A 24817-nucleotide genomic window follows, 5' to 3' on the forward strand; every position below is an offset into this window, starting at 1 on the left:
GATAGTTCAGACCTGCATTTTAACATTCTACATATATAGTTACACATATAAAATATTTTTATCATTGAAAACCATATTGAGGATGAATATTTACTGACATGGGAAGAACTTTGTAGTAGACTGATAATTTAAAAATCAGGTGAAAAAACAATTTGTAGTGAATGGTGCCACTGTAGTGGATAAGTGTATATATATTTATTAAAAAGAAGAGAGCTGAGTTGATACACAGAAGCTGTTAACAGTGATTACCCCTAGACAGTGGGGTCATGGGTATCTTATGTTACTCTTCTTGCTGAACTTTTTCCTAGCTTTTCTTCAACAAGGTTGCATTGTCTTTTTAATAAGAAAAATAAATATTAAACATACTGTATAACAAAAAGTGTTATGATCACTTGTCAGCAACTGAGCCACTGATATTTGCAGTGATCACAGAAGCATGCATGAGAAGCAAATAAATAACAATAAATTCCTTGAGGGCAACCTTTCTCAAAGTGTGTTCCTGAAAACACACATTCACAAAATTCTCTGTGAAAAGCATAAACAGGGTTGATTTTTAAGACCTATAGCCATGTTGGCAACATTTTAAAAAGGACTCTAAATCTTTCGTAAATTCAAAAGGCACTCTGGAATGTTCTGCAGTAGAGAAACCTCTACAGCAATTTCAGTTGTTGAGCCTCCAACAATATGGGTATTCATTGTGAAGTTTTGGGGGAGTCAAAAGTTGCATGAAGGTTTTTGCCTGTATGGAGTTGGTGCCCCTGACTTTTAGGTTGTTCAAGGGTCAACTGTACTTATTTGACCACAGATTTATTTTTTTCATGGAACACCCATTAATATTTCATGGTCCCCACTTTAGGAAATGCCATCTTCGTTCATTTTGTGTTGTTATAACAGATCACCACACACTACGTAATTTATAAAGAAAAATAATTCCTTCTTACAGTCTTGGAGGTTTAAAAGTCCAATATCAAAGTGCTAGCATCTAAGGAGAGCCTTCCTGTTGCATCATTTCATAGTGGAAGGTGGAAAAGGAAGGTGGAAGGTCAAGAAAGGATGCTCCAGAGAAAGCAAGATCAAGAGGGGCCTGAACTCACTTTTATAACAAGCCCAGTCTCATGGTAACTGACCCACTCCCACGTTAGCAACAACAATCCATTCATGAAGGCGGAGCCCTTGTGACCTAACCACCTCTTATTAAGCCCCACCTTCCAACACTGTCACATTGGGGATTTAGTTTACAGCATATGACCTTTGGGGAACACACTTAAACCATAGTGCCATCTTCAGTCTGAGAAGAATTTCTGTCTTTCATTGAAGTTCCAAAGGCTTCTTATTTTGATGACTTTGCCTAAAGAAGGGATTCTACAGCCAAATGCTTTCTTTTTAACATACCGAATGAGTAAAAGTGCAAAATAAGTACAGAACTATCAAACAGCAACAAATGTGCTTCTGCTGCCTACCACAGAATTTTCCTTGGTGAGAAGAAAACCCTACATTACATTTCTTTTTGGCTTCTGTCTCTGCAGGTAAGAGGAAAGTGGACACCCCACAACAAACTACAAGGAGTTTCAATTTTCACCTCCTAGCCCTAATTTCTCAGGGTTAGCCCTCTTCCTGGTCTTTTCCAATCCACTCTCACTTCCTCCAGTTGGTAGAAATGATGCCTCAAAAGTCCTAATGAGAATTTCCAGAGCTGGATTCCAGCATTAACAGATCAGTAACTGGGTGTTTGGTACCCACAAGGCTAACAATTTGGGGTACTTTTTTTTAAGAGATAGGGTCTCACTATGTTGCCCAGGCTGGACTTTAACTCCTGGGCTCAAGCGACCTTCTCACCTCAGTCTCCGGAGTAGCTGGGAATACAGGTGCACACAACCACGCCTGGCTTTAAGTACATTTTAATCACAATTTAAAAATCGTAATAAAACAATTACTTTAATGTGGCAAACTGTAACGAAATTTGCCATTTTCACCATTTTAAAGTATACAATTCAGTGGCACTATATACATTCATATTATGCAGCCATCACCACCATCCATTTCCATAGCTTTTTCATTACTCCATATAGAAATTATGCACGCATTAAACATTAACTCTCCATTCTGATCTCCCCCTAGCCCTTAGTAGCCTTTATATTAGTTTCTGTCTGTGTGAATTTGGCTATTCTAGGTATCTCATATAAGTTGAATCATACAATATTTGTCACTTTATGTCTGGCTCTTTTCACTTAGCATAATTATCCTCAAGGTTCATCCAAAACATAATATTTTTCACTTAATAATGACTGTTTCATATCAGTGAAAGGGATGTTTTCTGTAATTTTTTTCCAAGATAAAGAGCCCAATGCAGTCCATTTCTTTCCTGACTCTATTTCTGCTGAAATAGCCCTAATCATAATTATTGGTCATCGGGATTGGTAGAATTGTTCAGGACCTCTGTCTGATCATTCTAAATATATCATTTAAACATGTACCCAGAAAGCATAGTATTTCTTTCTCAGCAGTAAGTCAGGTACTAGAGTGGAAAACATCACACTTAATAACTGGAATGTCCTCTGTTATAGCCTCAGAGTTGATGACGAATGCAGTCCTGCTCCACTTTGATTCCATCTGGCTCTGGAAGGTGTTTCTGAAGATTTGTGAACAGCATTTGGATTTGTTTGTTTTTATTTATATTGTCTTTTTACTATGATGTATAAATATGTCCTGTAATGTCATTGATTTATATCATGAGTGAGACAATCAAGTGTTAAAATGGAACTTGTTGATTAGGATATTTATACCATAGTTTGGTTTTCTTAAGAAACTCTGACAGACACGATATTTAAAATGATTAAATTTACACTTTGATATAAGGCTACTAAAAGGTAGAATATACCATTGAGATATGCCACTTGAAAAAACTACTTTTAAAAAAATGGCATTACTGGTGTCATGAAGAAAAGAAATGCTTTTATCTCAACCCTGGTTTCAAAAATTTGTGTAAAAACTTTTCACCTCAATAAATAGTTTACTTCCGTGTAGAAAAGGAGACTTATGCTTGCTCCCAATTTCTTCACAAAGCATGCTTAAAAGATAAACACTTGGGGCCACAGTTTGAATGTATTAACTACTTCACCAACTATTTTCTGGGGACAAAGCAATGCATAAAAGACATTCATTTTTATCCATGTAAATATTTTCTTGTTGAGCACATACTGCTGTTCATGTCTTTCTAGCCTAAATCATAGTTCACAGAATAATTGTTAACCACATGGAAAACCTCCCCTAGCATGGGGTTGGAGCCATAAACTAGCCAATAAGTCATTGAGCACTTTTCTTTCATATATTTCTGCATATTTCTATCAAGCGCTGATAGATACTCTGCACACCTGATTCTTTCCAAATGTAAGCCAAGTATCTGCTAGCATGTACTCCTGATAAGACATTGTTCTTCTGTGCTGTATGCCATTAATATTATATGATGTACAGCAGTTCACTTGGATTATGAAATTGCCAGTAGCTAATTACAGTTTCTTCCTGAGCATGGTAATGATCATTAACCTTAGAGCTGGTTTCAGAAATTTCTTAGTGATAATGTGACTTCTATATTTCTTTTTTTGATGTGTAACTTTGAATAATGTTTATTTAGTTTTAGTCTCTTCTCCATCTTTAAATGACAAAATTTATCAATTTCATATTAGAAAGCATTATTTTGTGCTTGTTCAGGAAAAATTCAATTGGTTTATCAGAAAGGTCACGGAACTCTGAAAGCAATGCAAAAGCTCCTGTGGCTTCTTGCCATTCTTTAACAAAGTTTTGTAACAGACAATGCAATAGAAACTAGAGGCAAATTGATTGCTGGTCTGATAAAATCCAATTTTCACATATTCATCAAGATTCACTTGTTTTAGCAAATACAGCTTCATATTTGATATTTGCATTGAATTCCTGTTCCCTGTTTACATTTACAGTGTTGTTCTATTTATATTACAATTTTCGTCACTACTTTTATACTTTACTTTTAAATAACTGATTTATTTCTGTGAATTGGCTATCATGACACAATAAAGTCTAAAGCTGACAGATGTAAATGACATTTAAATGTGCAAAATTCAATAGTCAAGGCAAAGTGCACCATTAACTATTAGCTGAAATGAACAACTTTTAGGAAGAAGCACAGTGATTATTAAGCATGTGACTAGCTTTCTATAAAATATAATAAGTTAATCTTAACTCTCAAGTTTACAGAATAAACATAAACTAAATTGTTTCCTTGCTCTTTCCTCCTATAGCTAGCCTGGGAAACACCAATGACCCATAGTCTACCTGGGATCAGCATTTCCCCATACGGTATGATTTTGGGGTATTGAGATGGCTGCCTGTCCTCCAAAATAGCTCATTATTTAAAGCCATCAAGTTATTTTTTTCTTCCTGTGACTGCAAGATAGATCTGGCTCATAAATCTCAAGGCATGTAAGTACCGTGTGAACTAATTGCATAACATGTCCCCGCTACTCCGGAGATTGAAGCAGGAGGATCACTTGAGCCCAGGAGTTCAAGGCTGCAGCGAGCTGTGATTGTGACTATGAATAGCCACTGCCCTGCAGACTGAGTGACATAGCAAAACTCTGTCTTAAAAAGATACTCAAGGCAATTTTTATGAATATCATGGAGCCTATACCATTAAAGGCAGGCTATAGACATGAGCTACATATAAAATAGACATAGTCCCTGCCTTCCCAGAGCATGATTCCGATCTTAAATAAATAAGCATGAATAAACTGCAAACTACCAATTGTAGTAAGTGCTGAAGGAAAAGAAAGTTAAGAGAGAATAATAAAGTGAAGAAGGGTGTCTAATTTAAATTGTTGGGTCAAAGGCAAGCATTGTGTGAGCTCTTTCCTTTGAGCTCCTCCGCCGGAGGAATAATCCACAAGTACTAAATACAGGTACTTAGTATATGTCATTTTTCTAATAACATTTGTGTAGTATAGGAATGCCTGCAAATAAAAGATGCTTTTTCTATCATTCATTTACTTTTTTTTAGTGCTTACAATATTAAGACATTTTTCTAGACTTGGGGGCAGGGCGGTGCAGACAGGGCACAGGGTGAGTAAGACAGACAAGTTTTCTGTGCTTACGTAGTTTTTGTTCTAGAGGTGAGATGTTCCTCCTCAGAATATGGAAAGAGAAAAATATAACTAAACTCTGGAGTAAACTACTTAAAAAGTTTATGAAGTTCACCATGCGGATAAGAAATACACTCGTGCCCAACAACCCTTGACTGTAGCCAGACTGAATACTTAATAATCTGTTTTTTAAAAGGGCATATATCAATCAGAAGTAGTGATTAGCAATGTAGAATATAAATGCTCACATGGAGCTGGTGTAGTAGGTATTACAGATTGTTGACACTAGCCATTACTATCACCTTACTCCTCTTCTGATTGAAATTTGGCCTCAAATAGAAATTTGCCTGTGGAGAGAATTATTAATAAGAACTGGATATGCTGTTGGCATTTTGGTCACATGTATTAGTGTTTGGGAAAGTATTTACCATGAATCTTTACCTGAGGAGACTATAAATTAAGCTGTGAGCCTGCTAGGCCAGGGACTGGCTCTGGATTGAGTGCGGGGCCATCATCCCCAAGTAGTGCCCCCAGGGCCTGTATTGGGCTGGCCAGGCAGCTTTCCCCTTGAGACTACTGGCTTTAGGGTTAGTTTTTTTTTTTTTCCAATCAGCAATTTGAATTAATCAATTATCAGGAGACATTTTTCAGATATTTCATCAACTATCCCTAGAAAGACAATAATGATTTAAAATGTCAGACAGGAATGGTTATTTCAAGGCTTCATAAAAAAACCATCTTTAAAAGATTGGCTGATATTCCCAAGTGCTATCAAAATAGGCTAGAAAATGTTGGAGCAATTGAACCCACAATTTTTTATCCTGTTATAAATGCAGTTGCTGTTCTCTAAGGAAGAAGACGGGCTAACGCAGCCAACAGGGTTGTTTTTTTTTTTTCAAATAAATTAATAAATTAAGTAAACAGACATTTCTTTTATTCTGTCAGCTGAAATAGTGCATAAGATCAAAAAGAAACATTCAGCAGTTCAGTCTTGTCTCCCTTTCTTATGAAACTGAAAAGAAACAAAACAAGCACATTTGAATTTGGTGTAAAGAAGACTATTTATCATAGACAGTTGAATATTCCTCATCTGAGACCAAATCTACTCATTTCCAGCTCAGCAAAAATACACAAAGAATTTGATAAACATTGAATTACGCTTCAGGGCAACTGCTCATGCTTTTAATATAATCTTTTTTTAAAAAAATTCTTTCCTTCTACTTTGAAGTTACCAAATATCATTTAAAAAATACATTGTATTTCTTTTTGTCTCATCCTAGGGAAGAGCTGTTGCTTGCTTTTACACCACTACCTTTAGTTATTTTTCTCCTGAATGAGAGGAAAGAAAGCTTGAACATTCGTAGAAAAAATGCAGCAAAAAGAAGAAAAATAGGCAGACTGTAAAATGATGTGGTCACGTTAGCTATATTGCGTATACTATTGCTAAGATGATGTGTTTAGAGACATTAACTTAGATTTTGGTAATTATTTTGGAAATTTATAGTATTCAGTTTATGGAGCTTTGTGTAAAATGGAGAATACTTAAGCAACTGAAAACAATGATTAGCTTTTCTAAACTTTGCACATTAAGATCATGGGGCATTTTTAAATGTTAGTTTTTTTCATAACAATTAAAAAGTCCTCTTTGCATATTTAACTAAAATATGAAAGTGGGAGACAGACACTGCTAACATGTTGTGCATTTCCTCCAGCATCTAAATAAATAAAGATAGATATAGATCTAGGAATCACACATTACTAGGAGATTTGATAATGCAAGCAGAAAACCCTCAAATCTTCTGTCTTTCCTATTTTCTACCAAGGCACCTGAAAAGAGATGCCTCTATCACAGTCCCAGCTTCATGTCATGCCTTTGCTGTCATTTCCTCACCTAATCAACCAATTTTCCCTAGACTATTAATGAAATAATGCTTCCTTTCTCCATTTATTTAGGACACCATCTTTCTCATAATTTTTTGTGGTTGGTATTCTGAATCAAGCATTTTTTTTTTTTTTTTTTTGAGATGGAGTTTCGCTCTTGTCACTCAGGCTGGAGTGCAATGGCGCAATCTTGGCTCACTGCAACCTCCGCCTCCCAGGTTCAAGCGATTCTCCTGCCTCAGTCTCCCAAGTAGCTGGGATTACAGGCATGTGCCACCACACCTGGCTAAGTTTGTTTTTTTTGTTTTTGTTTTTGAGATGGAATCTGGCTCTGTTGCCCAGGCTGGAGTGCAGTGGTGCAATCTCAGCTCACTGCAAGAGCCACCTCCCAGGTTCACGCCATTCTCCTGCCTCAGCCTCCTGAGTAGCTGGGACTACAGGCGCCCGCCACCGTGCCCGGCTAATTTTTTGTATTTTTAGTAGAAACGGGGTTTCACTGTGGTCTCGATCTCCTGACCTCGTGATCCGTCCACCTCAGCCTCCCAAAGTTCTGGGATTACAGGTGTGAGTCACTGCGCCTGGCCCTAAGTTTTGTATTATTAGTAGAGACAAGGTTTCACTATCCTGGCCAGGCTGGTCTTGAACTCCTGACCTCAAGTGATCCTGCCTGCCTCAGCCTTTGCCCTTTATTTCCTATTACATATCAGACCCTCCCTTTCAAATCACTTTTCTTCAGTTCAAATTACATCTTTTATCATTTCTTCTTTGAGTTTTGCACTGCTGGTAAACTCTCTCTTTTTTTGTTTTTTGTTTTGTTTGTTTGTTTGTTTGTTTTGTTTGTTTGTTTGTTTGTTTTTGGTCTGAAAATGTCTCTACCCTCATTCTTAAAAAACGATTTTATTGAATATAAGATTTTAAATGGCAGTTATTTTCTTTCAACATATTAAAGATATTTCACCAGCTCCTGGCTTCCAGTGTTTATTGTTGGTCTAAGTGAGGTTCCTTTGAAAATAATCAGTCTTCTCTTTTCCTACGGCTTCTTTTTAAGTGTTAAGTCCTTGCTTTTCTGCAATTCAGTATGTGTCAAGATGTATATTTATTTTTGGTTTCTTTCATTAGTCCTGGAAAATTCTCAGCTATTATCTCTGTTCCATATCTTTCTTTCTCTTCAACTGGAACTCTTATCAGATGTATAATAGATCTTCTTAACCTAAGAAACTCTTAAATGAAGAAGCTCTAAGCTCTGTGTTACATAAACTCTGGTTTGTACTTCCTACTTCTTTTTGTCTCTGTATTCTGAATAGTTCTTACCAATCTTCAAATTCACTAATTCTCTTTTCAACTTCTTCTTGTGTGTTGTTAATTCTATCCATTGAGTTTTATATTTCAATTGTTATGTTTTTTATTTCTAGAAGTTTGCTTAGTTCTCTTTTAAATATGCTAGGTTTTTAAAAAAATAATTTCCTATTCCCTGAAAATACTTGGTTTTTCATTTTCAAAGCATAGTCCTTTTATTTCCTGTAACTGGAATATTACAATATCTAAATTAATTGTATATTTGTTTCTGCTCTTTGTTGTTTTTTGCTGGGTCTTGTGCATAGTGACTTATTTCCTTGTGGTGCTTGGTTACTTTTGTCTGTGAGTTGCTTTTTGTTTTTCCTTGGAAAATTATTTTTGAGTTGTCTTAGAGGCCTAAAGTCAAGATGCCTTTGCCTCTGACTAGTGCATAGAAACACCATCAGTTTGGAAACTTAAAATTATGGTTTAAAGTTTTTTGGACTACCTTGGTGTTGTAAATACTGTGTGAAAAAGCCTGATGCATTCATATGGTCACAACTTTTCAGGGGTGGTTATTTTCCAGCCCTGCTCTGCTTAGAGCCAAGTTGACCTTCCTGGCAGAAGTGGAGCAGGTTCATTTCTGGTTTATCTTTTTTCCTGAGGGAATATCGTTTTGCTATCTTGGCTTTATGGCAGAAGGGCCTCCTTTTAGATCTTCACATTGTTCATCTCAAGTACATACTAGGCTTTGAGTTCTGTTTTCCATGCCCTACAAGGCCACTGAAACCAAATTCGCTTGGTTTAGCAAATGCTTTTAGGGCAAAAGCAGTTTCAATGCTGTGCTCCTACCTTGGGTCTTTCCTCTTTTTAGGTTTTGCCCTGGAAACGTCTTACTACCTTATCATATCCTTATTGCTTAAAAGGATTCACTTTTTATGTGCTATACAGCATTTTAAGTTATTCTTTCCTTCAGCCGGGAATGTTGGTCTGAATAACCTAGCCTGCCATACAGCTGGAAGTGGAAGTCTTCTTTTGTAATTATAAAAGCATATCCAAGTGTTTCTATCCCGCTTTTCATTCCTAATGTATTAGGTATTTGTGGTGTTTGTGTGTGTGTGTGTGTCTGTGTCTCTGTGTGTGTGTGTTTCTTAATTAGAAACCTCCAGGGCATTTATCTTTTTTTGAGACAGGGTCTCACTCTGTCATCCAGGCTGGAGTGCAGTGGCACAGTCATGGCTCACTGCAGCCTCATCCTCCCAGGCCCAAGCAATCCTCCCACCTCAGCCTCCCAAGTAGCTGGGGGACCACAGGTGCATGCCATCATACCTGGCTAATTTATTTTTATTCTTTTTGTAGATACAGGGTCTCACTATTTTGCCTAGGCTGGTCTCTAACTCCTCGGCTCAAGCAACTTCCCACTTCAGCTTCCCAAAGTGCTGGGATTACAGGCATGAGTCACCGCCCTCTGTCTTCAGGGCATTTTTGTATTATTTTTTCCTTCAAAGACACAACTTTTGGTCTACTTATAACTTTAATGGCTTTTATTTAATAATTCTTTAATTTTTGTCTTTATTTTTCTTATTTCCTTTTCCTTAAATAATATATTTTGTTTGAGTTTGTCTTCACATGCATCCCATTTGTTTTGTAATTTTATATACTTCTTTTCTAAAGGAGCAATAATTATTGTTTTTATTTCCTTTTTGTCATATAACTTATTTGGGATAATTTCCTTCCCAAATTTCTAAATGATTGCTTTTTTCCCCTTGTTTAATCATTTGTTATTCATTTTTATTGTATTTTATTACTTTTAGAGAATGTGATCTAAGTTTTAGATTATTTTCTAAATACTGAGTTTTTAATGGCCTAATGTTATCAATTTTAGCATATATTCTACAGATCTTTGTCAAAAAGAAATAATCATATTTAGGGTCTAACATTCAAGATATACATGAACATAAATAGGTAGATAGATATTAATCTTTTAAATTATAATCTTAGAATTTTTTGACTACTTGATTTGTCAGGTCATTAATTCAAATGACGCAGTTATAAAATGAGAATCTTTCTTAGGGGTAACATGTCTAAGCATGTTGTTATCTACACATAAAGATATTTTCCCTTATATTAGTTCAGAATATTTAATATTTTCATTAACTAATAATACTTGGCAAAGCATGTGATTAGTGTCTATAACAAGATCGTTTTTTCTCACTGTCAGATTTTAATCCCCTACATCCCTTTCAACATTGAATACATACAAACTACGCCAGAATGGTCTTTCTATGTCTTCTTTCTCCAGTAAGCAACATGGTGACCGTGGGGTTTTTTGGTGTATGTGGAAGGGGAAGGTGGGTTATGTTGTGGACTGGCATCTGTGTCATATTTTGTTCTTACCAACCATACAGTTAGAACAAAATGGGCAAGAGTGTAACTTCTGAGTAGGACTTTGGAAAGTACCCCCACCAACATCCTTAATCATTATAAGACTTATTTATAGGAGTAAAATAGTTTCTCATATAAAATTTGAAAACAGCATCTGCAATATAATCAGGCAGGAGGAAAATGGTATATTTAATCACATCACTCCAAGGCAACCATTAATAACTAGTTTTGCTTCTTTCCTTCTAATATTTCTTCTAGAATTGTTTTACATAATTGAGACTCTTCTGCTATTATATAATAGGTGTTTTCCATTATTAAAAATTATTTAACAGAATCATGTTTAAATGCCTTGACAATATACTATTATTTACTTAATATTTCTTTAATATTAAACTGGCATTTCCAATATCTTTGTATTATTAATTATGCTTTGGTTAATTTGTTCTCTTTCTATCCTTTTTTTTTTTTTTTTTTTTTGAGATTGAGTCTTGCTCAGGCTGGAGTGCAATGGCGCGATCTCAGCTCACTGCAACCTCCGCCTCCCAGGTTAATGTGATTCTTCTGCCTCAGCCTTCCAAGTAGCTGGGATTACAGGTGCCCACCAGCATGCCTGGCTAATTTTTGTATTTTTAGTAGAGACAGTGTTTCGCCATGTTGGCCAGGTTGGTCTCGAACTCCTGACTTCACATGATCTGCCTGCCTCAGCCTCCCAAAGTGCTGGGATTATAGGCGTGGGCCATAAGTAACACGGTGGATCCTTAACTTTTGGGTGCATCCAAAAGCCCTGAAAGGCCTCCTTCCCCAAGTTTCGGGTTCAGTAAAAGTCTGAGTGTGGCCAAATAATTTGTATTTCTAACATTTCAGGTGATGTCGATGCTGCTGGTCCAGGCACCAAACTTAGAGAATCACTGTAATAATGACATGTAAGGATTTGTTTCAATAATTTCTGAAAAGCAATGCTTCTTCCTTCTATTGTTGGTTCCATCTTTGATAATGCAGGGAAAAATAATACTTATTTTAGATTAGAAAAGGAAGTAGTAATGTCTATTAAAGGTTTTTAAAAATCTTTTAGTCATTGGCTTTTGCTAACTCCTTTGCACTGATTGTGGAATCTTACTGGAACCATTTGACCCTGGAGCTACATCACTATACAGCTGGTCTCATTTTTTTTAAGTCACCTGCTCTCATTTAATTCATTTCCTTTGGTGTTTTCCTTCCTGTGGAAAGTCTCTGACATCTGTCCTACATACTTCCTTATGAATACAAAAGCTCATCTTTTTTATTTTTAAGTTTTATGAGTCAATTACTTTTACCCTTTTTGTATTTGTGATGTTTTCATTCCTTATGTTTTCAAAAGACACTCTAGTCTATAATTATTTATGATTGCTCTTTAAAAAAAATTTTAAACATCTTTTACTGCATTCTGTTGACATATTTAGGTCTGAGCCTAATGTCAAATACTAGCAGCAGATGACTTCTCACTTCACTGGCACCATCATGTGGTGAAATTGTGCGCTACATCGAAACATTTGCCAACATGGTGCCATTTCATCACATCTTATGTATAGATAACACTGAAATTGGAACTATCATAATAAGTTAGGGAATCTGAAATAATCCTGTTACTTTAGTAAATTCACAGAAAAGTAAGCACCAATGATTAAGTATGTGGACACTGAAGTCAATTACATGAGCTCAAAGCCAGACTTTTATACTATCATGTAACATTGGGCACATTGGTTAATCTCCCTGAGTCTCAGTTTCCCTGTATGTAAAATGGGATAACAGTAGCATCTATCTCACAGGGATGTTGACAATGGCCATAAAATAGTTTAATAATATCAGCTGCGATTAGTTGTTACCATGCCATCACATTTGATTTTCCCTTTATGTTCATACCAAGAAAAGAAAATCAGAAGACTTCCCCTGTGAGTTTAGAAAATTATACCAAAATGGAATAATTGTTTTCAGAATTATTAGAAGTAACATGAAGTTAAAAACTGTAAAAGATAAAGGTTGAAAAAACATTTAAATAAAAGTCATTTTTTTAAAAAGGCGACTTCTGGAAAGAAAGGTCTATGAACTCTATTTACCAAGTGAAATTTGAAAATTAATCTCATTATATTAAGCATAATCGACAGTCAAAATAAACAATTGTGAAGATGAGTAACTTAAAACCTTTTTAAGGGTCAAAAATACTTTTTAAAATTAAAAGTGATTTATAGTCCCCAATCCTCTCAATGATGTATTGAAAGAGAAATGTTTAATTTTATAAATCCTTGAAAGAGATACATGTGGGACAGATCTGTATGTTGGAAATCTTTCTATTAAAAAATAAATTATTTTATCACGATAATAGTGAGAGTAGAAGAAAGCATGCAGGGTTGCTGTGATTTGAATGTGTTCCCCAAAGTTAATGTGTTGGAGGCTTCATTTCCAATGCAATGGTGTTGAGAAGTGAAACTTTTGAGAGGTGACTGGGTCCTGAGGGCTCTACTCTCATTAAGGGATGAATGGAGCCATTATTGCAGGAGTGCATAATTGTCACGGGAGTGGAGTTCCTGATAAAAGGATAAGTTCAGCCCCCTTCCCTACTCTTTTCCCTTGCCTACTCTTTCCCTCTCTTGCCCTCCAAGCCTTCCACCATGGAATGATGGAGCAAGAAGGCCTCACCAGGTGTGGGACCCTTGATTTTGGACTTCCCAGCCTCCAGAACTGTAAGAAATAATTTCTCTTCTTTATAAATTACCTAGTCCGTGGCATTCTGTTATAGAAGCACAAAACAGACTAAGACATAAAATTGGTGTTGAGGAGTGGGGCTGTTGCTACAACAAATACCTGAAAATGTAGATGTGGCTTTGGAACTGGGTAACAAATAGAGGCTGGAAGAATTTGGAGGAGCAAATAGAAAAGCCTCGACTGCTGTGAATGGAGCACTGGGCAATTCTGGTGAGAAGACAAGAACTGTGAGGAGAGCCTAATCTTCTTAAGGATTACTTAAGTGGTCATGACCAGAAGGCTGGTAGAAATATGGACAGTAGAGGCCATTCTGATGAAGTCTCAGATGGAAATAAGAAACAATGCATTGGAAACTGGATTAAAAGCTATCCGTGTTTTGCAGAAAATTGTGGTGGAACTGTGTCCATTTCCTAGGACTTTGTGGAAGGCAGAACTTAAAAGAGATGAACTAAAATATCTGGTGGAAGAAGTTTCTAAGCAGCAAATTATTGAAGGAGTTGCATGGATATGTTTAACTGTATACAGCAAAATAAGATAAAATGTAAGATATGAAAGCTACACACACACACACACACACACACACAGAGAGAGAGAGAGAGAGAGAGGGAGAGAGAGAGAGGTGATTTAGAATTTATACCGAAAGGGAAGCAGAGCAGAAAGATTAGGAAAATTTGCAGCCTGGGCATGGAGAGTGTGTTGTCCAAAACACCACCAGAATGCCTAAATGGTAGAAAGGAGAGCTTTATTGGCAATATCAGTTTGCAAACTGAGAAGAATCTATGGCATGTGCTGAAGGTGCTCTTTTTTGAAGATGAAAAGGGCAGGTTGGCCCTTATGCCTCAAAGGGCTTGTGCAGTCATACATATTCAGCAGGTTTGGGGAAAAGCTATACATATTTATGTGGAGAGTTGAGTGCATGTGCAATAGGCAGGCGTATATAATGTATAACCCATGTTCACTTTGGGGTGGGGTTTTGGCATTAAAATGGGGTGAAATTTGGCTCCATGTTAAAAGGTGAACTGTAGGATACGAAGACTGTGCACAGTCTCTATAAGCTTGCTGAAACTTGCTTAAGGTCTATACTTACTCATTAGGAAAGTGTGTTTATAAGGTAGGTCTTCTGTCCAATCAGAGTTGAAGTGGTCTGAGTTGTAAATCAGAGTTTATGAGGGCTCTTGATAATTTACATGAAAGCTCCTATTGTTAGGGAGTTTAATAAGAGTGTGTTTATTCTTATAGCCATAGGAATTTAGAAGTTATCATGTCAGCTGAGCACTGAACCCTCAAAGAAAAGTATCTGTTTCTTTAAACTTGGGGTCTGTCTTAGTTGATAAAGGGGCATCTCTTTTGGTTTCTCAGGTCACAAGTAAAATAGTATCTTTAGGACAGCAAACCGAGGATATGGCCAAGCCACTATTTGCTAAAGAGGTTAGTATGGCTAGAAGGAAACCAGGTGATATTCATCAAGACCGTGGAGAACGACCTGAAAGGAATTTCAGACATCTTTGAGGCTCCCCTTCCATCACAGGCCCAGAGCTCTAGAACAGAATGGTTTGGGGGGACAACCCACAGTGCCCTCCATGGGCTTGCTGCCCAGGGCGACTTCCAGACTCTGCTCCCTGTATGCCAGTGCTGTAATCCTATCACCCCAGCAGTGGTTCAAGCAGGCCTGGCTGTGGCTCAGGTTGCCATTCCAGAGGACACAAGCGGTAAGCCTTGGTGGCATCATGTGGTGCTGATTCTGCAGATGTGTAGAATCCAAGAGCTGTGGGGACATGGTGACTTCCACCTAGATTTCAAAGAATGTGGACAGCCCAGTAGGTCAATGCCTAGTGGTCTTGAGAGTGGGGCAGCTCCCAAGACCACAAAACTGTAGGGCTACCAGCATGCAACTCCAACCTGGGAAAGCTGGAGGCATGAAATTTCTATCTGAGCACTGCTGGGTAGACAGTCCACCAAAGCGGTAGGAATGGAGCTGCCCGAGGCCTTAGGGACCCTGCCCCATCCTGGTGTGCCCAGGATGTGGGATATGGAGTCAAAAGAGATTATTCTCCAGCTTTAAAACTCATTTTTCTTATTGGATTTTAGACTTGCTTGGGTCCTGTTACTTTCTTCTTGCCTATTTTTCCCTTTTGGAATGGGAATGTCTATCCTATGCTGTCACAACATATATATATATTTGGAAGTAGATAACTTGTTAAATTTCACAGGTTCACAACTGGAAAGGAATTTGCCTCATGGTGAATTGCGCCTTGAATCTCACCCATACATGATTTACATGAGACTTCGGTCTTTGGACTTTTGAACTGATGTAGAATAAGACTTTTGGGACAATTGGGATAGAATGAATGTATTTTGCATGGTGAGAAGTCATAAAGTTTGAAGACTAGGGGTGGAATGCTGTGGTTTGAATGTGTCCTCTGAAATTCACGTTAGAGGCTTGATCCCCAATGCAACAGTGTTGAGAGGTGATTAGGTAATGAGGCCTCTGCCCGCATAAACTGATTAATGCCACTTCACAGGAATGAGTTGGTTGTCACAGGAGTGAGTTCCGCATAAAAGGATGAAGCCAGTCCCCTCCCCACCCACCCCTCTTCCCCTCTCTTGCCCTTCCGTTTTCTGCCATGGAATGACACAGCATTAAGTCCCTCACCAGAAGTGAGCCCCTCAACCTTGCACTTCTCAGCCCCCAGAACTCTAAGAAGTAAAAGTTTATTTTAATCTTTATAAATTACCCCGTCTCAGGTATTCTGTTACAGCAGCACAAAATGGACTATTTCCCCCAACCCCTTCAACACCATGTATAATCATTAAATAGAATGAGTAATCTTGCCAGAACCACAATCTTACATTCAGTTTCCAAACTGTAGTTTCCCCCAGATAGTTAGCATTGTTCAATGAATCTTTGTTATGCCATTATGCAAATGTAGTCTATGTTCATTATCTCTGTACTTATTAAATTCATCAAAAGCTGTCCAGGAACAGATTTTCTGTTTTGTCAACTACACCCATAATCTTGTTCCCAGATTTTTCATCAGTATTTTCAGACTGTGAGGGAAGGAAAGCAAGAAATGGGAACAATTTCATGAATTTTAAATATGCTGTAACTCTGTTTTAGTACAATAAAATATATAACCGCCGTCTGCAGTTGCTTCCAGCATACCCCAATCTCAGGGCAGTGCCAGGTTAGTGCAGTTGGTTAGAATGTGGCAATATGTCCATAATTATTTCCCATGTGAATCAATTGGCTTGGCTGTGCAGAGAAGAATGTCTTCAGTGTCAATCTGAACTTTTGAGGCCAGCAGTCTGGAAAATCTGTGCCTTTGATTATTGAGATTTGGAGATTTCCAAAGAACTATTATTGACTGCTAATTCCATTGTGGTTGGAGAACAATACTTTGTATGATTTTCATCCTTATAAATTGAGACTTATAACCCAGAATATGGTCTTTCTTGGCACATGTTCAGTATGCATAAATATAGCACATCTCTCCATTTATTTAGCTCTTTCATTTAAGCAATGTTTTGTCACTTTAGGGTACAGCTCTTGCATGTCTTTCATTAAACGTATTCCTAGGTATTTATAATACAGATGCTCCTCAACTTATGATGAGGTTATGTCTGAATAAACCCATCCTAAATGGAAAATACTGTAAATTGTAGGGGGGTTTTCAACTTAATATTTTCAACTTATGATGGGTTTATCTGAATGTAACCCCATGGTAACCTGAGGAGGATTCTGAATGTCTATCACTTTCACATCATTACAAAGTAAAAAAACATCGTAAGTCAAACCCTCATAAGTCAGAGATCATCTGTACTATTATAAATGGCATATTTTAACATGTCATTTTCCAATTGCTGCTTACTAGTATATAAAGTATTTTTTAAATATATACTGAGATTTTACCCCATGACTTCAACATCCAGTAGACGTTGAAGATTTTCCACATGTACAGTCTACAAAAACAATTTATTTAGTAGCTTTGAAAAACAGATTTTCTACATAGACCACTGTGAATAGACAGTTTTGCACTTTTGTAATATTTATCTTTTATTATTTTAATTATTTATTGTACTGTCTAGAATTTCTGATACAAAGCTGAATAGAAGTGATGAGAGCCGACAGCTTTACCTTGTTCCCAATCTTAGGATTGGATATTTCACCATTAAGCATAATAGCTATTGATCTTTCATCGATGTCCTTTATAAAGTTCTCTTTTATTTCTAGTTTTGTGATTGTTGTCATCATGAGTTAGCAATAAAATATGTCAAATGCTTTTTCCGCCATTATTAAGATTTTCTCCTTTATTAATGTTGTAAATTATTGTTGATTAATGTTGGGCAAATCTTGCATTCTGGATAAACTGCAATTGGCGATTTTATTTTATTTTTTTCTGGGTTCAATTTGCCAGTATTTTCTATAGGAATTTTGCATCTGTATTAGTGAGTAATATTAGTTTGTGTTTTTTTTCCTCTAATGTCTGTTAGATTTTTCCGAAGGTTCTGCTGTTATTCCTTCCTCCTCTATTCTCTGAGTTTACATAAAATTGACATTGTGTGTTCTTTAAATGCTGGATAGAATTCACTAACGTGGATGGTTTTCTTTGTATTTTTAAATTACGAATTCAAATTCTGTAACAGATGTACAAATACTCAGATTTTCTATTTATTCTTCAGTGTTTTGATAAGTTTTTTTTTTTTTTCAAAAAACTTTTTTTCTTGAGACAGAGTCTCGCTGTCATCCAGGCTGGAGTGCAGTGGTGCAATCTCAACTCACTACAACTTCTGCCTCCTAGGTTCAAGTGATTCTCCTGCCTCTGCCTACCAAGTAGCTGGGATTACAGGTGCATGCCATCATGCCCAGCTAATTTTTGTATTTTTGGAGAGACGGGGTTTCTCCAAGTTGACATGGCTGGTCTCAAACTCCTAACCTCAAGTGATCCACCCGCCTCAGCCTCCCAAAGTGCTGGGATTACAGGCGTGAGCCACCATGCCCGGCCCCCAAAACTTTTTATTCTAAGTTATCAGATTTTATTGGTATAAATTTGTTTATAATATTAATCTTTTGTGATTTTAATTAGAATTTTTCAATCTCAGCACTATTGACATTGGAGGCCAGCAAATAGCTGTGGGGGACTGTCCTGTGCATTGCAGAATATTCAGCTGTTTCTCTGACCTCTGCCTTCTGATAGCAGACTCTCCAACTGTGACAACCAAAAATGTCTCTGGACATTGCCAAATGTTCCCTGGGGGCAAAAAACCCTCTGGTTGAGACCCATGTTTTAATGTCTGTAGAATCTTTAGTGTTCTTTCATTCCAGATACTGGTAATTTGTCTATTTTTAAAATGAGTTTTTCTAGAGTTTTGCAGGCTGTACAAAAGAAGACTATGCACTGGACTTGGCCTGTAGACCAGTTTGCTGATCCTGACTTAGATCACTGATTTTTTTTCTTCTTGTCTAATAAAGGTATGAAAAAACTACAAATTTCCCTCTGAGAATGCTTTAGTTGTATTTCATAAACTTTGAAATGTTGTATTGATGGTTATTAGCCAATTAATGGTTATGGTGAGTGTTTATGAAGGTAACATGAGCTTGACTGTTATTCCAACAAAAGAGCTTACAAACAGACTTTTGGTTCTGTGTGAGATGAGCAATGAAGAACAGTAAGTACTTTCCCAACTAGTTGATAAATTAACATAAACATCCATAATCTGGCAACAATATTCTTTTGGCTCCTATCCCTAAAAAAAGCCAGTCTGCAACATCCAAAACATTTACCAAGACGAGGAAATTGCAATGATTTTCTTGTACGTTATGGAGTATTAATTTGCTGCCACCTGCTGGGATGCAGAAATGGGTTTCCAGCATTGCTAGCTACAATTTGTCCTCAACTATTTATTTTGAAAATTTTCAAATCTATAGATGAGTTAAAAGTACATTTATATACTATTCACCTGAAACTACCAACTTTTTTTTTGTTGTTGTTGTTGTTTTGTTTTTTTGAGACTGGAGTCTCTGTCGCCAGGCTGGAGTGCAGTCGCGCAATCTCGGCTCACTGCAACCTCCGCCTCCCGGGTTCAAGCGATTCTCCTGCCTCAGCCTCCGGAGTAGCTAGGACTACAGGCACGTGCCACCACACCCAGCTCATTTTTGTATTTTTAGTAGACATAGGGTTTCACCATGTTGGCCAGGATGGTTTCGATCTCTTGACCTGGTGAGCCATCCGCCTCGGCCTCCCAAAGTGCTGGGATTACAGACGTGAACCACTGCGCCCAGCCCAGGTTCAAATTTTTTAAATCCTTAAGGCTATCTAGTTGACAGCTGTCTTTAATGTAGATCAGTCCTCCTGCCTTTTTTTATTGTCTTCCTTATTAACCTTATTGAAAAGTCCGAACAAATCACATTCAGAATTTATCTGAGTGTTTCCTCACAATCAGATTCAGGTTAAACATTTTTGGCAAGAGCTCTACAAAGGTGTATTTCCCATAGTCTCATAATGACAGGTTCATATTTTCGCCAGTATTGGTGATGCTAGCAATTTTTTTCCCATGAAGCATCTATTAACATTTTGCAAAACACTAATGTTCCATGGAAATGTGTTCCCTAAGCTGTACTGTTTAGAAAACTTCTGAATAAAAAAGTGACATGCATGAAAGTGTTTGAGTTTGTAGAACGAAAAGCAGGTAAGGATTAACTCAATTTTAAAATTAACAAACTTCTTCACTTCTAAGGTAGCACAAACTGAGCTTTCATCAAACGTAACCCTTTCCGAAACAATTGTTCAGATGAGCAACGCCAAGTTTAAAGAAAGGAAGTAAACCGTCTCAAGAACTGTCATTCTGTTTGTGTTCAATAGGCTGAGATTTGAAAGGTCTGATTCTATGTTCTTTCTACTAGATCCTCGGCTTCATTTAGACTTGTGCTTAATTTTCTGTCATTGGCTATTGAGTCTACAATCTTTGGAGTAAAAGTGGTAGTCTTTTGGTCCAAATAGTAATAATGAAAATGGTGAGACCAGTAATTCATTTTTTATTATTCTGTATTCAGTAAGAATCAACCTGTATCAAATAGCTGAAAAGGCCTGAAGCCTCCCAAATGCATATCATTACACAAATTCTGTGTGAGGACTGACATCTTGGTTTCATATACTAATTATACTGCATGGGCCCCATTTATAACCATATCTACTCGTCATTTCATCCTGGCTACTGCCGATGGATGCTATCTTTATCACATTATAGCAAACATTTGGGTGATTTTTTCTCAAAAATTCTAGATTAGCATACAACGGCTTTACTACTTACACGTTATCTAAGACGTTTTTTAAGAATTAGTTACTACTCCGCCCACGCAGTGAGGTAGCAAATATTATGCCTGTTTATTTTCATCTCCATTTCAGGCTTGTGCGCCTTTCCCCCCTCGGGACTTCCCGAGGACACCCCTGCAGCAGTGAGCCCGAGTCCTGGCTTTGGCTGCATGTTAAGAAATATTAATCAAAATGAATGGGTGCCCTTTAAGAGAAAAAAACTGTGGGTCCTTCAGCCTTTAAAAACCATGCCGTGGTTTAAAAACTTAAAACTATATTTCGGCAGAACGCTGAGCATTTCTTCAAATCACTCTGAGAAGCTTGAGTGTCTTTAATTTCACCGGTCTGTCAAACGTAACGCGTCTCTCCCTCACCCCACATTTTAAGTTTCCAAGGAGCGGAAGAAGGGCCTCCGGGGGTCCCGGCCGCCGCAGGCTGCTGGGGGTGAGGGCACGACTCGGCCTCCGTCCGACTCGAGGGTGTCGCGAAGGCCAGGAGGGAACGAAAGTTACCCTCGAACTTCGGAGGCGAAAGATTTCATGTGGATCTTAAAAAGGGCAAAACCTACCCCAAAGGACGTAAACCGCCCTCCCCTCCCCCGCCAGAGAACTTCCCGGCGCAGAGCTTCCGCAGCCTGCTGCAGGCCGGGAGACCTTCACGCTCACTCGCTCTCCGCCACACGCCGGAACTGCGCGGCCACGTCCACGGGGACCCTGGCCATGCCCCGCACCGCCACCCGGCCCCAGGCGATCCCCGGGCCCCACGCGCCTGCAGTCGGCGCTGCGCCTGCGTGGGAGGATCCGGCGGAAGGGGCGGGGTCAGGTGGCACTTCCGTGGCTTCGGGCGGGTGAGTATGGGGAGTGCGCGCGGCGTCCAGGAGTCGGGACTGGGCTCCCGCCTACGGCCGCCCTCCCGCCGGGGGGCCAGCGCGGTCCTCCGGGGCGCCCCCTGGAGGATTTGGGGTGGGGGAAGGAAAAGGAGAGTATTATCGAATATTCTCCTAATATTGATGTTAGGGGTGCGGATATGTGTGGACAGGCAGGAGTCGGCAAATGGGTTCAAATGGAAGGTTTAACAAAAAAAGGCCCTGTACGTAAACAGTGTTTTAAAATTCTCATCTTGGTTAGGTTTCTCAGGTTATCTCTGAGCCACAGCAAGGCAGCTTTGTTAAGGTGGCTCTTCCCTTGTCGCTGCCAAACCCGGTAAATGGTTAACCTGAGGCCGCGTCAGAGAAAGCCACTATGACTCCTACCAAAGAGTGAAATTGAAACTCTTTTCCGGGAAATAAAATCCAGGATATAAAAGTTGGATTCAAACTAAAAGTTACAAACAGTATCTAGGTTCCGTCACATGGCGTGCCGGGCAGGGCCTAAATCTCTTTCAGCAGAGGGCATGCTGTCTTCATATGTATTTCTCATTAGAAAATGAAAGACGACCTAAACCAAAATAATATAAAAATTTTGTATTATCTGTCTTAAGAGTTGTACCCTAATCCATATGTTTAGAAAACATAAACTAATAAAACTTTTCCAACTTGGTAGAAAGCCAAAAGTTTCCAGAAAAACTGTGTGGATTATTCAGCATTTTGCTGTTGTCTACAATGTTCAGAATATTCTTTTACAATAATTTTGCACTAAATACCGGTTTGTGTTCAGGGTAACAAGAGGTTTTTAAAAAGTCAAAGACAAGGACAGGTTTTTTAAGGGCTGTATTCTATTAGGAGAGACAAAACTAGCATGAAAATTTACATATCCATAAGAAATGTAAATCACCATTTGAGATATTTGAAGATGTCAAAAGAAAACCTTTATTTAGAATGGAAAGAGCTGGTGAATGCTCGAAACATTTACCATTTAGCTGATTGTTGCCATGTGGGAATGGGGGTCTCTCAAACGCAGGTCCGATTTTCTCCAACACAGGCCAAAGATCTGTATTTTTACGTATTTTTTCTTGATTTTTAATGTTACTTGCAACCAATTTAGTTAACACACACCTTCTGTGGGTGGGCCAGGTGCAACTAGTTTGTGACCTCTGCAGATTTTCACCTTAGTACAGTCCTACACTTACACAATGGTTCAGTTAAAGATTTTTTGACTTTACAGTGGGTTTATCCAGACACAGACCCGATTGTAAGATGAAGACTCTTTGTATTCAGAAATAATTGGAATTAGAGATCAGAAAAAGTCCTAGAGACTGGGATGGTCAGGAAAGATTTTAAGCTGGGTAGTATAGGAGAGATATCATAGATGGGGAAGGATGTAAAAGATGAGTTAAATCTTGGGGTTGGGAGAGTGGCAGGTTTGGAAGATAGTAAACTCTCCTTAGAGGAATTTTGGAAAGGCAAGCGCAAGAGGTGCTGCTGGCCTGGGGACTACACTTTGAGAACCACTGTCCTAGGGTACGGTGAACTTTTGGAGGAATTTGAGTAGGAGGCTAAGGAGATCACATTCACCTTTCAGAATGAGTCTTGCTGTGAAGTCTGAAAGGAGGACTGAGGAGGGAGAGAGAAAAGAGGAAAGTTTCTTAGAGGTGATTAGCACCTGCTTGATGCCAGGCCCTGTGCCAGGCTCTCTCATGCATACTCATTTATACTCACCATGATCCTGATACGTAGATCTTAATGTTTTCATTTTGTAAGTGAAGGAACTTTGAGAATATGAGAAATTACCCAGGTTCCATAGTTGGTCTCAGAGCTTCCTAGTTCAAGTCTAGATTTGAAATAGGGTGGTAGCAGTGGGAATCAAAACATTTAATGATGATGGAATTTAGAAAAATAGAGACTTCTCAAGCACATTTAAGCCTAAAAGTAGGAATTGGGAAATCTGAATCTTACTGGAAAAGTGATAAAAAGTAAAGTGGACAGAGAACTTTAGAGAATCCCTTCATGAATTTGGTATTTGTTCTTTATTACTCTTAACTCATGATGACCTATTTAAAACCTATTTAAAAGTTGCTTATTTAAGAAGTCATCCTGCTCTACCAAAATTTCCTGAAATTATTTGAAAAAGAGAAAATAAAGCCTTCTGTGGTTGGGCGGGGGGTGGAATATGGTAAACAGATTAATGGCATTTGACAGCTTATCTTCAAATCAAAAGTGATTAGCATTGAGAAATGGAAACACTTGGTACAACACTGCATTGCCTGTACGAATTGTGCTGTGCTGCAGACACTGATCTACTGTATTGATTTAGGAAATTCTGTATGCTTTTTCTTGCCAGAGTAGTTATTGAAATTGAGAATATTCATTGGATCAATTTCAAGATAAATATCCCAAGTCAGACTGGCTGCTGCTGAGCAAATTTTTAATGAAGGAAAATATCCATATATTGAAATCAGTTTAAAAAGAAAGTCCTTAAAATATATTACTGTAAAATCTAGAAAAAAATGTACATTTTAGAAACATCAATTAACTGAGTAATCAGTGTAGTGGAGTTATTGACCCATGCAGAATTATGGCGTACATTCATTAATTCTGTGAGCAAATAATTGTGCTATAAATACAAAGATAACTGATATGGTTTGGCTGTGTCCCTACCCAAATCACATCTTGAATTGTAACTCCCACAATCCCCATGTGTCATGGGAGGAGCCTGGTGAGAGGTGATTGAATTATGGGGACAGGTCTTTCCTGTGCTGTTCTCATGATAGTGAATGAGTCTCATGGGATCTGATGGTTTTAAAAACGGGAGTTTCCCTACACAAGCTCTCTCTTTGCTTGCTGCCATCCATGTAAGACATGACTTGCTCCTCCTTGCCTTCCGCCATGATTGTGAGGCTTCCTCAGCCACATAGAACTGTAAGTCCATTAAACCCTTTTTCCTGTATAAATTACCCAGTCTCGGGTATGTCTTTATCAGCAGCCTGAAATCAGACTAATATACTAGATATGGCCTACTTTTGAGATATCTTACTGAATCTTGTAAAGCTGGGGAATTTCTCTTGTATTTTGATAGTGCTTAGCTTACAAATTGTAGGATGAAGCCATATTCTCAGGAATCATGAAAATTAGTTGAAACATTTTGATTTGATTATTATTATTTTATGGCTGTTATGCTTTTAATGGAGGCAGATACAAAATTCATCAATGCAAAATAATGTTTTACATACTCATTAACA

The 24817-nt window shown here is 38.0% G+C and overlaps 1 protein-coding gene and 1 long non-coding RNA gene across 3 annotated transcripts in view; both read left to right on the forward strand.

The window, feature by feature from the left end:
* Window positions 1–1203: 1203 nt before the first annotated feature.
* On the forward strand, window positions 1204–3028 carry LOC107974119 (uncharacterized). Its single transcript, XR_001716666.3, has 2 exons — window positions 1204–1526; window positions 2565–3028. It is a non-coding gene; the product is annotated as an uncharacterized LOC107974119 (long non-coding RNA).
* An 18121-nt stretch (window positions 3029–21149) lies between these two features.
* MMAA (metabolism of cobalamin associated A) overlaps window positions 21150–24817 on the forward strand; it is a 38326-nt gene continuing 34658 nt past the window's right edge. The window contains exon 1 of one of the 2 annotated variants that reach the window (XM_526697.9): window positions 21150–21548. The gene's annotated coding sequence lies outside the window, so the exon portion shown is untranslated. The remainder of the gene's footprint in view (window positions 21549–24817) is intronic. The other variant, XM_016952305.4, reaches the window with a different exon arrangement.

The sequence above is a fragment of the Pan troglodytes genome, chromosome 3 (assembly GCF_028858775.2).
Source record: "Pan troglodytes isolate AG18354 chromosome 3, NHGRI_mPanTro3-v2.0_pri, whole genome shotgun sequence".
Taxonomy (NCBI): Eukaryota; Metazoa; Chordata; class Mammalia; order Primates; family Hominidae; genus Pan; species Pan troglodytes.